Source organism: Aquarana catesbeiana, linkage group LG02 (genome assembly GCF_042186555.1).
Source record: "Aquarana catesbeiana isolate 2022-GZ linkage group LG02, ASM4218655v1, whole genome shotgun sequence".
NCBI lineage: Eukaryota > Metazoa > Chordata > Amphibia > Anura > Ranidae > Aquarana > Aquarana catesbeiana.
The window spans coordinates 544,969,045-544,982,244 of NC_133325.1; the positions used below are offsets into that span (position 1 = coordinate 544,969,045).

Below are 13,200 nucleotides of genomic sequence, written 5' to 3' on the forward strand. Positions count from 1 at the left end.
TCACAAAAGTGACTGACAAACCCGTTAAAATACATTTTACACATGTGTTTTGTTTTGTTTTTTGCTAAGCTATTTGCCTTCAGTTCAGCTTTAAATTTTCTCCTAGGTATTATGTAAATAAGCATAACCTTCCCTGCATCTAGGCTTATCATAAATACGTCATGCAACTTAATTAGTAAGGTCTTATCTTTTTGCCTCTATTGCTCTTTGCCTTTTATTTGAAATGTCATGACCAAAGAACATTTTTTTATAATGATACACAAGAACAGGCGCATATAGATAAATAAGGATCATTTTGACTTATCTGGTAAATATTTGTCAGATTCGTCCTATCCTAGATATTATTGAAAAGTCAGGCTTAATGGTAACTTCACTTTCGTTGGAAAAAAAATAGCAAATAAAAAAAAAATATATATATAGCTATAAAAGCCATGTTGTAATTGAATGTTATTAAAAAATTGTTATTAAAAAAAAATGCCTTTCCTTTTCAATCTGCATCACTGTAATTTTCTTAGAATTCAATGCAATTTGGCAACCTGGTGGCGGCATTCGGTACACCATCCATTGGTGAAAAAACACTCACAGAAATGTAATTTCCTACTGGTGTGTTTGGCTGGTTGATTTTCCAAGAAGTCTGTACTATATAAGTAAGTATAACTATATAAGTCAGATTATAGGCATCCTCAACAATAAAAATGTCATTTTTAGTGAGATACTTCCAAAGGGTTAATCACTTCTAAAGGGATGCTGACCCTGCATTTTCCTCATTAGAATACTGTAAGTGCATTAGCTGATTAATAATGAAAAAAGTAACTCCCATTCAGATTCAATTTGCAGACAACAAACAACTTTTTATTCAGAGCAGAAACAAGTTTGTTAAAATCCCAGTGATGTACAGAGGGGATTGTTGCCCTCAACAAAAGTAGAGTTACTCTTTAACTTTGGGTATGTATTAACAAATGTTGCTGTCGATACATTTACATTCTTTCACTAATCAGGCATAATCCAGAGTTAATATTTAACAAATAACAGTGATCGTAAAAAGTTTCTGAGCACTTGCTTACGGATCACACAAGCGTTGCCAGGATGATGTATCACATAAAATACCACAGCTGAGTTGCTCACACCCATATATTATTGTTTAAATGGAATTAAAGGTTGAGAATTGGCCAACACATGAGGTACAAATGAAGTCACATATGACCACGCAGGGCTGATGGTGCTGTGAACAGTAACATGTATTATCTGCTTAGGTATAATTGCCTTTTGCTCGATTATGCAAAGACCTATGAGTGTATGTCCTGGGCAAAGGGCAGAGGGAGTGTCACCTGAAAGTAGAGAGATAATTGTATCCTTTTTAACCAAAGTGCATGTGTCTATTAGCACCATACCTGCATCTTACATTGAAGCTTTTCTAGAACCCTACTAAAGTATCATTTGGATATTGTATTGTGGATGGACTTCTAACTGAAGATAGCCTATCAGGACCAAGCCAAGAGGTAATCACATCACTAGGTGTATGGGTTTTTAAACAGTTTTACTTTTTTAATCCAATAATTTTCATGCATTTTCGTAAGAAATTACAAAAATACCTAATTATTGCAGACAGGTTATTCTTAATACATACAGGCGTATTGCAAAGAATTTTGAAGTTCAGTGGCAAATATAAACTGTTTTAAAGGGAATTCATCATGTTGATGTTAACGGAGAAGCTATAAATTAAGGCAGCCAACCTTTAAGACCTCTACGTGTACGTCTTCTTTTAAATATGTATGCTTGGGGTCAGTGAAACCCACTGCATCTAGAGCTTTCTCAGTCGTATAAGTACTGGCACAAGAGATTCTATTCTATTACTTATTCTTGAATCCTTAATTTAAATGAAAGCAAATTAAAGAGGAAGTAAACCCCGATGGGCTTTATGTCCTCTTTTGCTCCCCGCAAGGCCTGCAAATTAAAAGCATAATGGGCTAGCATGCATCGCATACTAGCCCATTATATGACACTTGCCTGCAAACGAAGCCGCGCTGTCTCCTGTGCAGGCCACATCCATCTTCGCCCTTCTTCCTTCTGGGGCTGCAGACTCCGGCCCTGTGACTGGCCGGAGCCGTGTGACATCGCGCATTCGCGCAGGAGCCATCAGTCACGGCACACGCTGGGGGAAGAAATGGTACGGTGGTCTGTTTCTTCACAGTGCATGCGCCGATGATGACATCGGCACACTACAAGTGAAATATCTCCTAAACGGCGTACGTTTATGAGATATTTCCACTACCTATAGGTAAGCCTTATTCTAGGCTTACCTATAGCTAAATGTCACACAAAAGGGTTTACAACCCCTTTTAAAGTAGATGTAAACTCGAACTGGATGACATTGTTTACTAAATGGTTGCAGTGTTTTCTTTTGGAAAATACTGTTCCATTGTTTTTTCTTCTCCAGTCTCTTTTCAGGCAATCCTGTCTACATTATTATTATAATACAGGGTTTATATAGCACCAACATCTTGCACAGCGCTTAACCATATAAAGGGCAGACAGTACAGTTACAATACATAAGGTTTAGAAGGCACCTGCTCATGAGAGTTTACAAATCTAATGGAGAGTGACAAGTGGTACATACAACTGTGAGGGATGGGCTAAAGAATGAAAAGTACATTTTTTAGGTGGAGGTGAGATAGGCTTCCCTGAAAGAGGAAGTAAACCCTGATGGGTTTTACTTCCTCTTCGTTTCCCTGCAAAGGTAAACCATTATGTGTCACTTACCTGACACAGGAGCCTGTGATGTCACCGCTGTCCCCTCTTCCATGAAGCGTACATCTTCCTTCCATAGTTACATAGTTGGTAAGGTTGAATAAAGACACCAGTCCATCCAGTTCAACCTGAGTGAGTATCTACAATTGTCCCTATCCCTGTACATTGTGTCTCATTAATATGCTCATCTATTATTATTTATGGTACCCATATAGCACCGTCAATTTACACAGCGCTCCACACATATATCACACACTCACATCGGTCCCTACCCTCCAAGGAGCCCACAATCCAAGGTCCCATATACCAAGGCCAATGCCCATATACCAAGGCCAATTTTGGACAGAAGCCAATTAACCTACCAGCATGTCTCTGGAGTGATTGGCCGGAGCCGCAATGACATCAATCTCGCGCATGTGTGCGGGAGCTGCCACTAATGGCACGATCGCCGTTAGAAACGGCATGCTTAGTGCGCCTGCGTGCCGTAGACATCAGAGTGCCTGTCTTTTGCAAATATCTCCTAAACTGTGTAGGTTTAGGAGATGTTTCTTGCACCTACAGGTAAGCCTTAATCTAGGCTTACCTGTAGGTAAAAGTGGTCTGTAAGGGTTTACAACCACTTGAAGAGATGCATTTCAGGGATCACCTATAGATGCACAGAGTAGGGGTAAGCTGGATAGAATGAGGTATAAAGGTTCAGAGGATGGGAGAAATGCTGGATGTGAGCATGGAAGAAGAAGACAAGGCTACAGAGCAGAAAATCTTCCAAGGAGCAGAGAGGACGGTTTAGGTTATATTTTGAGATGAGGCTGTTAACCAGTTGCCGACTGCCTCACGCAGATATACTGTGGCAGAATGGCACGGGCAGACAGAGTAACTTAAGGATACGTTACTCCCCTCCCACGGGGGGAGCATCACGCCGGTCGGCATCGTTCCAGGCGGTCGGCATCGTTCCAGGAGTGATCCGTGCTGAGGGGGAGGCCACTGATTCATTGCCACCCCCTTGTGATCGCTCCTGACAAATGAGAAGCTTCCTCTGCTTCTGTAATGTAAACAGAAGCAGAGGAAGTGATGTCATCGCTCCTCGGGAAGCCTTTTCATTCCGGCTTCCGAGGAGAGAAGACATCCAAGTAAGACGGCACCAACACTACACTAATAGTAGAACAAGCAGGCACACAAATCACCCCCGATAACCCCCCCTGCACCCCCGTCACAGTGACACCAATAGCAGTTTTTATTTTTTTACTGATTACTGCATTGGTGTCATTTGTGACTGTTATAAGTGTTAGGGCAGTTAGTGGTAGGCTCCTTTAGGTCTAGGGTACCTCCTACCCCCCCCACTAAAGGTTTAACCCCTTCATCACCCCCCAGTTAACCCCTGTCGCCAGTGTCACTAAGCAATCTTTTTTCTGATTGCCGTATTAGTGTCACAGGTGACGCTAGGTAGCCAGGTAAGTATTTATCTTCACCGTCAGCTTTTTATAGCGTCAGGTACCCCCATATACTACCTAATAAAGGTTTTAACTCCCTGATTGCCCCCTATTTAACCCTTTCACCACTGATTACTGTATGACTGTTACGGGTGACGCTGGTTGGTTAGTTTGTTTTTTATAGTGTCAGGGCACCTGCCGTTTTATTATAAAAGTTTAACCCCCTGATCGCCCGGCGGGTGATATCAGTTAGGTTTTAGGGTCTGCGTCGCCCCAGGCAGCATCAGGTTAGTGCCAGTACCGCTAACACCCATGCATGCAGCATACACCTCCCTTAGTGGTATAGTATCTGAACGGATCAATATCTGATCTGATCAGATCTATACTAGTGTCCCCAGCAGTTTAGGGTTCCCAAAAACGCAGTCTTAGTGGGATCAGCCCAGATACCTGCTAGCACCTGCGTTTTGCCCCTCCGCCCAGCCCATCCCACCGAAGTGCAGTATCGATCGATCACTGTCACTTACAAAAGACAACACACATAAATGCAGCGTTTGCAGAGTCAGGCCTGATCCCTGCGATTGCTAACAGTTTTTTTGGTAGCGTTTGAATCAGTCGCTGACAGTCAGGAGCTCTTTTTCCTGTGCGTCTCACTAGTGTACCACTAAATTTAGAGCCCAAAATGGCAAATCGGAGGAAGACACTCATCTGTCAGATTCAGGCTCAGAATACAATCCTGTAGACGACAGAGGCTCCATGACAGATAGCTCTGATGGCGGAGTTGTGGTCCCTGCCAAGGTCAGGCATACCAGACCCTGATCTTCTTCTGCTGTTGAGGTGCAAGAACCGCAGGGCTCTCATATGGAGCAGAGAAGTACTAGTGCCGCTATTCCTTCTGGTGAACTGGCAAGCACCAGCGGCCTAGTACAGCCTGGTCGTAGTCAAACCAGCACTGCAGTAACACGTGGTGACGTGGCAAGTCCCATAAGTGCAGTTCAAGCTGGTGATATAGCAAGCACAAGTAGTGTCCCGCTGCCACCAGAAGAAGAAGACAAACACAGGCCCGTCAAGTCCATAGTGCCCTTCCTGCTGCATTCGCCAATCCTAATTGGGAACCCACCACTTCTGCAGAACCCGTACTTCCCCCATTCACTGGCCAATCCAGCATTTAGGTGGAAACAGTTGATTTTACGTCACTTGATTTTTATTCACTGTTTTTCACCGAAGATCTCTATAGATCTATTGTGGACCAAAGCAATTTGTATGCTGGTCAATACATCGCCACTAATCCCCAATCCTCCCTTGCCAGAGATTGGAAACCAATTACGGTTTCTGAATTTAAGATCTTTCTGGGCCTATCCCTCCTCATGGGCATAACTAAAAAGAGTGAGTTGCGGTCATATTGGTCCACTGACCCAATTCACCATATGCCCGTGTTCTCTGCCTCCATGACCAGGGCACAATACGAGCAGATCTTGCAGTTCATGCATTTCAACAACAATGAACTCTGTCGTCCTCGTGGAGACCCTTGATACAATCAGCTCTACAAAATTCGGCCCCTCGTAAACCACTTCAACCAATGTTTTGCAGACTTGTTTACTCCCCATCAAGTTGTCTGCCTTGATGAGTCCCTGATTAAGTTTTCTGGCCATTTGTGTTTCAAACAGTATCTTCCCAGCAAGCGTTCCAGATACGGGGTCAAGATGTATAAGCTCTGTGACAGGGCCACAGGCTATACATGTAGTTTTATGGTTTACGAGGGAAAAGATAGCCACGTAGAGCTGCTAAACTGCCCAGACTACATAGGGAGCGCTGGCAAGATTGTGTGGGACTTGGTGTCACCCTTATTCGGAAAGGGGGACCACTTGTACGTGGACAATTATTACACGAGCGTGCCACTTTTTAGTCACTTGTTTGATCATCAGATTGGAGCATGTGGCACCGTGCGACCTAATCGCCGGGGCTTTCCCCAGCGGCTTGTAGATTACCATCTTAGGCTAGGGGGAGAGAGCCTGCTTCAAGTATAATAATTTACTCGCTGTGAAGTGGAGGGATAATAAGAATGTTTTCATTCTTACCTCCCTTCATGCAGACACGACGGTCGGTCCAAATTTCTACAGTGACTGGTGTTGTGGAGAAACCCCTCTGTGTCCACGAATTTAACCTTAATATGGGAGGGGTGGACCTCAACAACCAGTTGTTGGCGCCATACCTAGTTGCCCGTAAGGCCAGACGCTGGTATAAAAGTGTCTGTATACTTATTTCAATTGGCTTTGTTGAACGCTCATGTGCTATACAGAGCTTCAGGACAGACTGGATCCTTCCTTAAATTCCAGGAAAAGATCGTCAAAGCCCTTCTGTTTCCATACGGTGCTCCACCTCACCTTCCCAATCCAACTGCAGTAAGCCAGTTTCATGAGAGGCATTTTCCGTATGTCCTCCCGAGTACCCCTACCCAACGAGCCCCCCAAAGAAGATGTCTTGTCTGCAGCAAGCGCGGATATAGGCGTGACACCTGCTATTATTGTCCCTCCAGTCCTGACAATCCTGGTCTTTGCATTGGTGAATGTTTTGAATGCTACAATACACTAGTTGAGTATTAGTATAGTTTACAGCACTGCACAGGCAAGGCACACTTTCACAGGGTCTCCCAAGATGCCATCGCATTTTGAGAGACCCGAACCTGGAACCGTTACTTATACAACAGTTACAGTCTCTCTCTCTCTCTGTCTTTGTCTTTCTCTCTCTCTCTCTCTCTCTCTCTCTCTCTCTCTCTCTCTCTCTCTCTCTCTCTCTCTCTCTCGTTCTGCTCTTTTTTTACTATATTCTATTCTGCAATGTTTTATTGTTATTATGTTTTATCATGTTTGCTTTTCAGGTATGTCTTTTTTTTTATACTTTACTGTTTACTGTGTTTTATTGTTAACCATTTTTTTGTTTTCAGGTATGCCATTCAGCTGCAGCGCGGATTTATTTATCTTGACAGCAACAGCGTTTGCTCCCATGATACATAAAGCCGTAACTACAGCTCTGTTGGAGGTGATTTCACCAACACAGTTAGAAAAAGAGCATATATGCCAAAGTTTTGGGGCAGCAGAGGTGGAGGAGCGAATTGCTCCTAACGTTTGGGGCGGATGCCCCCATGCTTTGGCCTATATTTTTTTAGGCCATTCAGCTGCAGCACTAATTTATTTATCTTGACAGCAACAGCGTTTGCTCCCACGATACATAAAGTTGTGACTCCAGCACTGTAGGAGGTGATTTCACCACCACGGTTAAAATGGCTTCAATCATCTCTATGGCCTAAGAAACCAGAAGCTACAAGCATTTCATGACTTTTCATGACGTAAACAGCGCCATTGGGAAAGCATTTTATCACACCAATCTTGGTGTGGTCAGATGCTTTGAGGGCAGAGGAAAGATCTGGGGTCTAATAGACCCCAATTTTTTCAAAAAAGAGTATCTGTCACTACCTATTGCATTCATAGGGGATATTTACATTCCCTAAGATAACAATAAAAATTATAAAAAAAAAAATGAAAGGAACAGTTTAAAAATAAGATAAAAAAGTTAAAAAAAATTTAAAAAAAGCACCCTGTCCCCCCGCTCTTGCACAAAGGCGAACGCAAGTGTCGGTCTGGCATCAAATGTAAACAGCAATTGCACCATGCGGTATCACCATGAAGGTCAGATTGAGGGCAGTAATTTAAGCAGTAGACCTCCTCCGTAAATCTAAAGTGGTAAACTGTAAAGGCTTTTAAAAATGTATGTAGTTTGTCGCCACTGCACGTTTGTGTGCAATTTTAAAGCATGTCGTGTTTGATATCAATGTGCTCGGCCTAAGATCATCTTTTTTATATCAAACATTTGGGCTATATAGTGTGTTTTAGTGCATTAAAATTTAAAAAAGTGTGTTTTTTCCCCAAAAAAATGCGTTTGAAAAATTGCTGCGCAAATACTGTGCAAAAAAAAAAAAAACCCACCATTTTAATCTGTAGAGCCTTTGTTTTAAAAAAATATAAAATGTTTGGGGGTTCAAACTAATTTTCTTGCAAAAAGTGTCACAAACGGCTTTGTCTTCAAGTGGTTAGAAGAGTGGGTGATGTGTGACATAAGCTTCTAAATTTTGTGCATAAAATGCCAGGACAGTTCAAAACCCCCACAAATGACCCCATTTTGGAAAGTAGACACCCCAAGCTATTTGCTGAGAGGCATGTCGAGTCCATGAAATATTTTATATTGTTACACAAGTTGCGGGAAAAAGACACATTATTTTTTTTTTGCACAAAGTTGTCACTAAATGATATATTGCTCAAACGTGCCATGGGCATATGTGAAATTTCACCCCATAATACATTCTGTTGCTTCTGAGTACGGGGATACCACATGTGTGGGAATTTTTGGGAGCCTAGCCGCGTACAGGACCTGGAAAACCAAGCACCGCCTTCAGGCTTTCTAAGGGTTTAAATTTTTTTATTTCACTCCTCACTGCCTATTACAGTTTCGGAGGCCATGGAATGCCCAGATGGCACAACCCCCCCCCCCCCCCCCCGTAATGACCTCATTTTGGAAAGTAGACACCCCAAGCTATTTGCTGAGAGGTATGGTGAATATTTTGCAGACCTCACTTTTTGTCACAAAGTTTTAAAAATTGAAAAAAGAAAAAAAAATACATTTTTCTTTTCTTTCTTCATTTTCAAAAACAAACGAGAGCTGCAAAATACTCACCATGCCTCTCAACAAATAGCTTGGGGTGTCTACTTTCCAAAATGGGGTCATGGGGGGGGGGGTTGTGCTATCTTGGTATTTTATGGCCTTCGAAACTGTGATAGGTAGTGAGGAGTGAAATAAAAGATTTATGCCCTTAGAAATCCGGAAGGTGGTGATTGGTTTTCGGGGCCCCGTACGCAGCTAGGCTCCCAAAAAGTGCCACACATGTGGTATCCCAGTACTCAGGAGAAGCGGCAGAATGTATTTTGGGGTGTAATTCCACATATGCCCATGGCATGTGTGAGCAATATATCATTTAGTGACAACTTTGTGCAAAAAAAAAAAGTTTGTCATTTTCCCGCAACTTGTGACAAAATATGAAATATTCCATGGACTCAACATGCCTCTTAGCAAATAGCTTGGGGTGTCTACTTTCCAAAATGGGGTAATTTGGGGAGGTTTTGTGCCATCTTGGCATTTTATGGCCTTCAAAACTGTGATAGGTAGTGAGGAGTGAAATCAAAACTTTACGCCCTTAGAAATCCTGAAGGCAGTGCTTGGTTTTCAGGGCCCCGTACGCGCCTAGGCTCCCAAAAAGTCCCACACATGTGGTGTCTCCGTACTCCGGAGAAGCAGCAGAATGTATTTTGTGGTGTAATTCCACTTATGCCCATGGCATGTGTGAGCAATATATAATTTAGTGACAACTTTTTGTAATTTTTTTTTGTCATTATTAAATCACTTGGGACAAAAAAATTAAATATTCAATGGGCTCAACATGCCTCTCAGCAATTTCCTTCGGGTGTCTACTTTCCAAAATGGGGTCATTTGGGGGGGGGGGGGGTTCTACTGCTCTGCCATTTTAGCACCTCAAGAAATGAGATAGGCAGTCATAAACTAAAAGCTGTGTAAATTCCAGAAAATGTACCCTAGTTTGTAGATGCTATAACTTTTGCGCAAACCAATAAATATATGCTTATTGACTTTTTTTTTTACCAAAGACATGTGGCTGAATACATTTTGGCATAAATGTATGACTAAAATTGAGGTTATTGGACTTTTCATATAACAAAGAGTAGAAAATATAATTTTTTTTTCAAAATTTTCGTTCTTTTTCCGTTTTATATTGCAAAAAATAAAAATGGCAGAAGCAATCAAATACCATCACAAGAAAGCTCTATTTGTGGAAAAAAAATGGACACAAATTTTGTTTGGGTACAACATTGAATGACCACGCAATTACCAGTTAAAGCGACGCAGTGCCAAATTGTAAAAAGTGCTCTGGTCAGGAAGGGGGTAAAACCTTCCGGGGCTGAAGTGGTTAATTTAGCTTGGGGCAGAGTTGGGCAAGCAGCTCAATGACTGCTGTATATCCTCCTAATGGGGACAACAGCAGATCATACCTGTACAATGAATATTGGAGTGCCCCCCCCCATGGTCCCCATTAGAATTGCACATGACAAGTAGGGATGGGCGAACGGTTCGGCCCGAGTATTCAGGCCGAACTTTCGTAGTTCGGAGAACAGCCAAACTAATGGTCGTTCGACCGTTTGTTCAGCCCCCTGAAACCGACCACAATGCATTGTGGCGTTGAACAGTGCATTGCAAACCCTGATTGGCTGAAGCAGTGAAAGCTTCAGCCAATCAGGGCACAGAGCACTGTCAGAGTTATGATTGGACACTGTCATCATGACTTTATCCAATCATGGCTCATTCAAGCCCCACAGTATAAAAGTATTCTTTCAGTGGGAGCCATTTTCAGTGTGATTTCTGGTGTGGAGAGAGATAGAACAGGGCTCTGTTCAGTGCTTTTAGTTAGTGTGCTATTTTGCTTCAATTGTATCTAAGGCAGTGTGACTAACTGAGGCACTGTAACTTGGAATACCAGAACACGGGGAGTACTGAGACAGTGTGAATAATCTAGGGGGAGTAGGAGGTCTCAGACTTTGTGGGTAACTGTGGCACTGAGGCACTGGTTGTATAGAGCGAGAGCAGGAGGAGAGGATTCCATGTGGCCAGTGAGCAAAACGGGAAGAGAGGTCATCGGGGACTGTTTGATCAGTGAATGGAAGCAAGAGGAGAGGTCTACGTAGGCTGGGTGATCAGTGTGTGGTACCAGGAGGAGAAGATTACGTGAGCCTAGTGATCAATAAGGCAGGAGCAGGATAAGAGGACACCATGGGCTGTGTTATCAGAGATCAAGATAACCTAAACAGATTTTGCTCAGAGTAGAATAAGGTACATAGGAAGTTCAACAGCAAATTATATAAAATAATTCTTATCTTTTCCTTGATTATTCCCATTAGGGTAGTGGGTAAAATGTCCAACAGGTGTGGTGATACGACCCAGTGCACATTCCTTGAAGAGCAGCTCCAGGGTGGATACTGCTGTGTGGGAAGTGATCTAGTTGTTTCTTTGAACATTACCCAGCAGGTGCTGGCTAGGGCCAGTATAGAGGGGGGTAGGGATATGGAGGTGCAGGAGCCAGAGGTAGGTAGCTGGGTTACAGTTAAAAATGAGGGGCAGAGGGAAGAGCCTTAAAGAGGCTAGTCCTGAGTTGTTATATCCCAATAAATATGCCAAGTTACATGATGTTGTGGATATCGGCTCAGGGGTGGTGTTGCTGGAGCAGACTTCTTCCCCTTGCTGCCAGGGAATGGCTAGTCTGGTGAGGATAGGGGCATGGATTTTGGTAAGGTTAGGCAAATACTGGTGGTAAGGGACTCAATCATTAGAAGGACAGATAAGGCCATCTGTCACAAAGACCGTTATCAATGAACAGTATGTTGTTTACCTGGTGCTCGGGTTTGGCACATCCTGGATCAGATGGACAGATTGTTGAGTAAGACTGGGGAGGACCCAGCTGTCATGGTACAAATTGAAAACCATGACAAATTTAGAGGAAGATGGCACATCCTAAAAAATTTTTTTAGGGTCTTATGAGCTTAAAGTTATACTAAAGTCTCGTGTTTTTTTTTTTTTTTTTGGTTCAAGATAACAAACATGTTATACTTACCTGTTCTGTGCAGTGGTTGTGCACAGAGCAGATCCTCCTCTTCTCGGGTCCCTCTTCAACACTCCTTGCCCCTCCCTCCTGTTGAGTGCCCCCAGAGCAAGCAGCTTGCTATTTGGGGCATCTGAGCTGAGCCACAGCTCCATGTGTCCATTTAGACATGGAGCCATCACCCAGCCCCACAACCTCACTCTCCTCATTGCAGCAGGAGCCAATGGTGCTTCACTGCTGTCTCAGCCAATGAGGAGGGAGAGTCCTGGATAGCCGAGTCTCTCATGCAACATTGCTGGATCGAGATGGGGCTTAGGTAGGTATGAGGGGGGCTGCTGCCCGCAGAAGGTTTTTCATCTTCATGCATAGAATACATTAAGATAAAAGACCTTCTGCCTTTACAACCGCTTTAATTGAAGAAAAGGACCTCGAGGGTGGTATTCTCACAAATATTGCCTGTACCTCAAGCCACTCCAGAGAGGCAACAGGAGCTTAGGGAACTGGTGCAGGAAGGAGGGTTTTGAGTGCCTGGAGAACTGAGCTCATTTTTCAGTTGGCTACCAGCTCTATAGTAGAAATGGACTGCACCTAAATAGGGAAAGTGCAGCTCTGTTGGGGGAGAGGTTGGCCAAAAAGTTAGAGGAACTTTTAAACTAGGTGATGGGGGGAGGGATCAGAGGAAGTTTTTCAGGCTACTGAACTAAGGGCAGAAAGTGCTAATGTGGTCAGTTAGACTGGAGTACCTAAGATCAACACATGTGGGCTGGTGGAATCTGACCACAGCCTCGGAACAAAAAGGGATAAAATAATATGCAAAACTAAAAGGAATGTTCACTAATTCTCGGATTGGAACTACTAATACATGAAGAAGATTTGAATTGTGTGGCAGTAACAGAGACCTGGTTTGACAGTACACATGACTGACTTGCGACTGTCCAGAGGTACTCCCTGTTTCTGTTTCAATTTGTTTATTGTTTTAAAAATTAACAACAAAAAAAATCAATTAAGCATAGGAATCGCCCACGCAAGGGCTAAATCCTGGTTAAATATTACAAAGAACGATAAAGAATATAGTCATGTCAATTGAGATTAAGGGATTCTGGAACATGGGGATATTAATAAAACACTGGAAATGCAAAAATGCTGTGTCCCAAAAATCTACTCAGTCACCGGGGGGTGGAGGCTCTTCTCCTGCAACCAACCCCACCGGGTGGAGACTGCATGAGATTAGAAAGAATAAGTGAGGGAAAGAAGAAAAGGGCACAGAGAAGGGGGAAGTGGTAGGGAGGGGTGTGGTTCGGACTCAGCGGC

The 13,200-nt window shown here is 43.1% G+C and overlaps 1 protein-coding gene across 1 annotated transcript in view; it reads left to right on the forward strand.

Moving 5' to 3' along the window:
* The first annotated feature begins 1,331 nt into the window (after positions 1 to 1,331).
* Positions 1,332 to 13,200, forward strand: part of EPS8L3 (EPS8 signaling adaptor L3) — a 302,100-nt gene continuing 290,231 nt past the window's right edge. The window contains exon 1 of the mRNA XM_073615885.1: positions 1,332 to 1,499. The gene's annotated coding sequence lies outside the window, so the exon portion shown is untranslated. The remainder of the gene's footprint in view (positions 1,500 to 13,200) is intronic.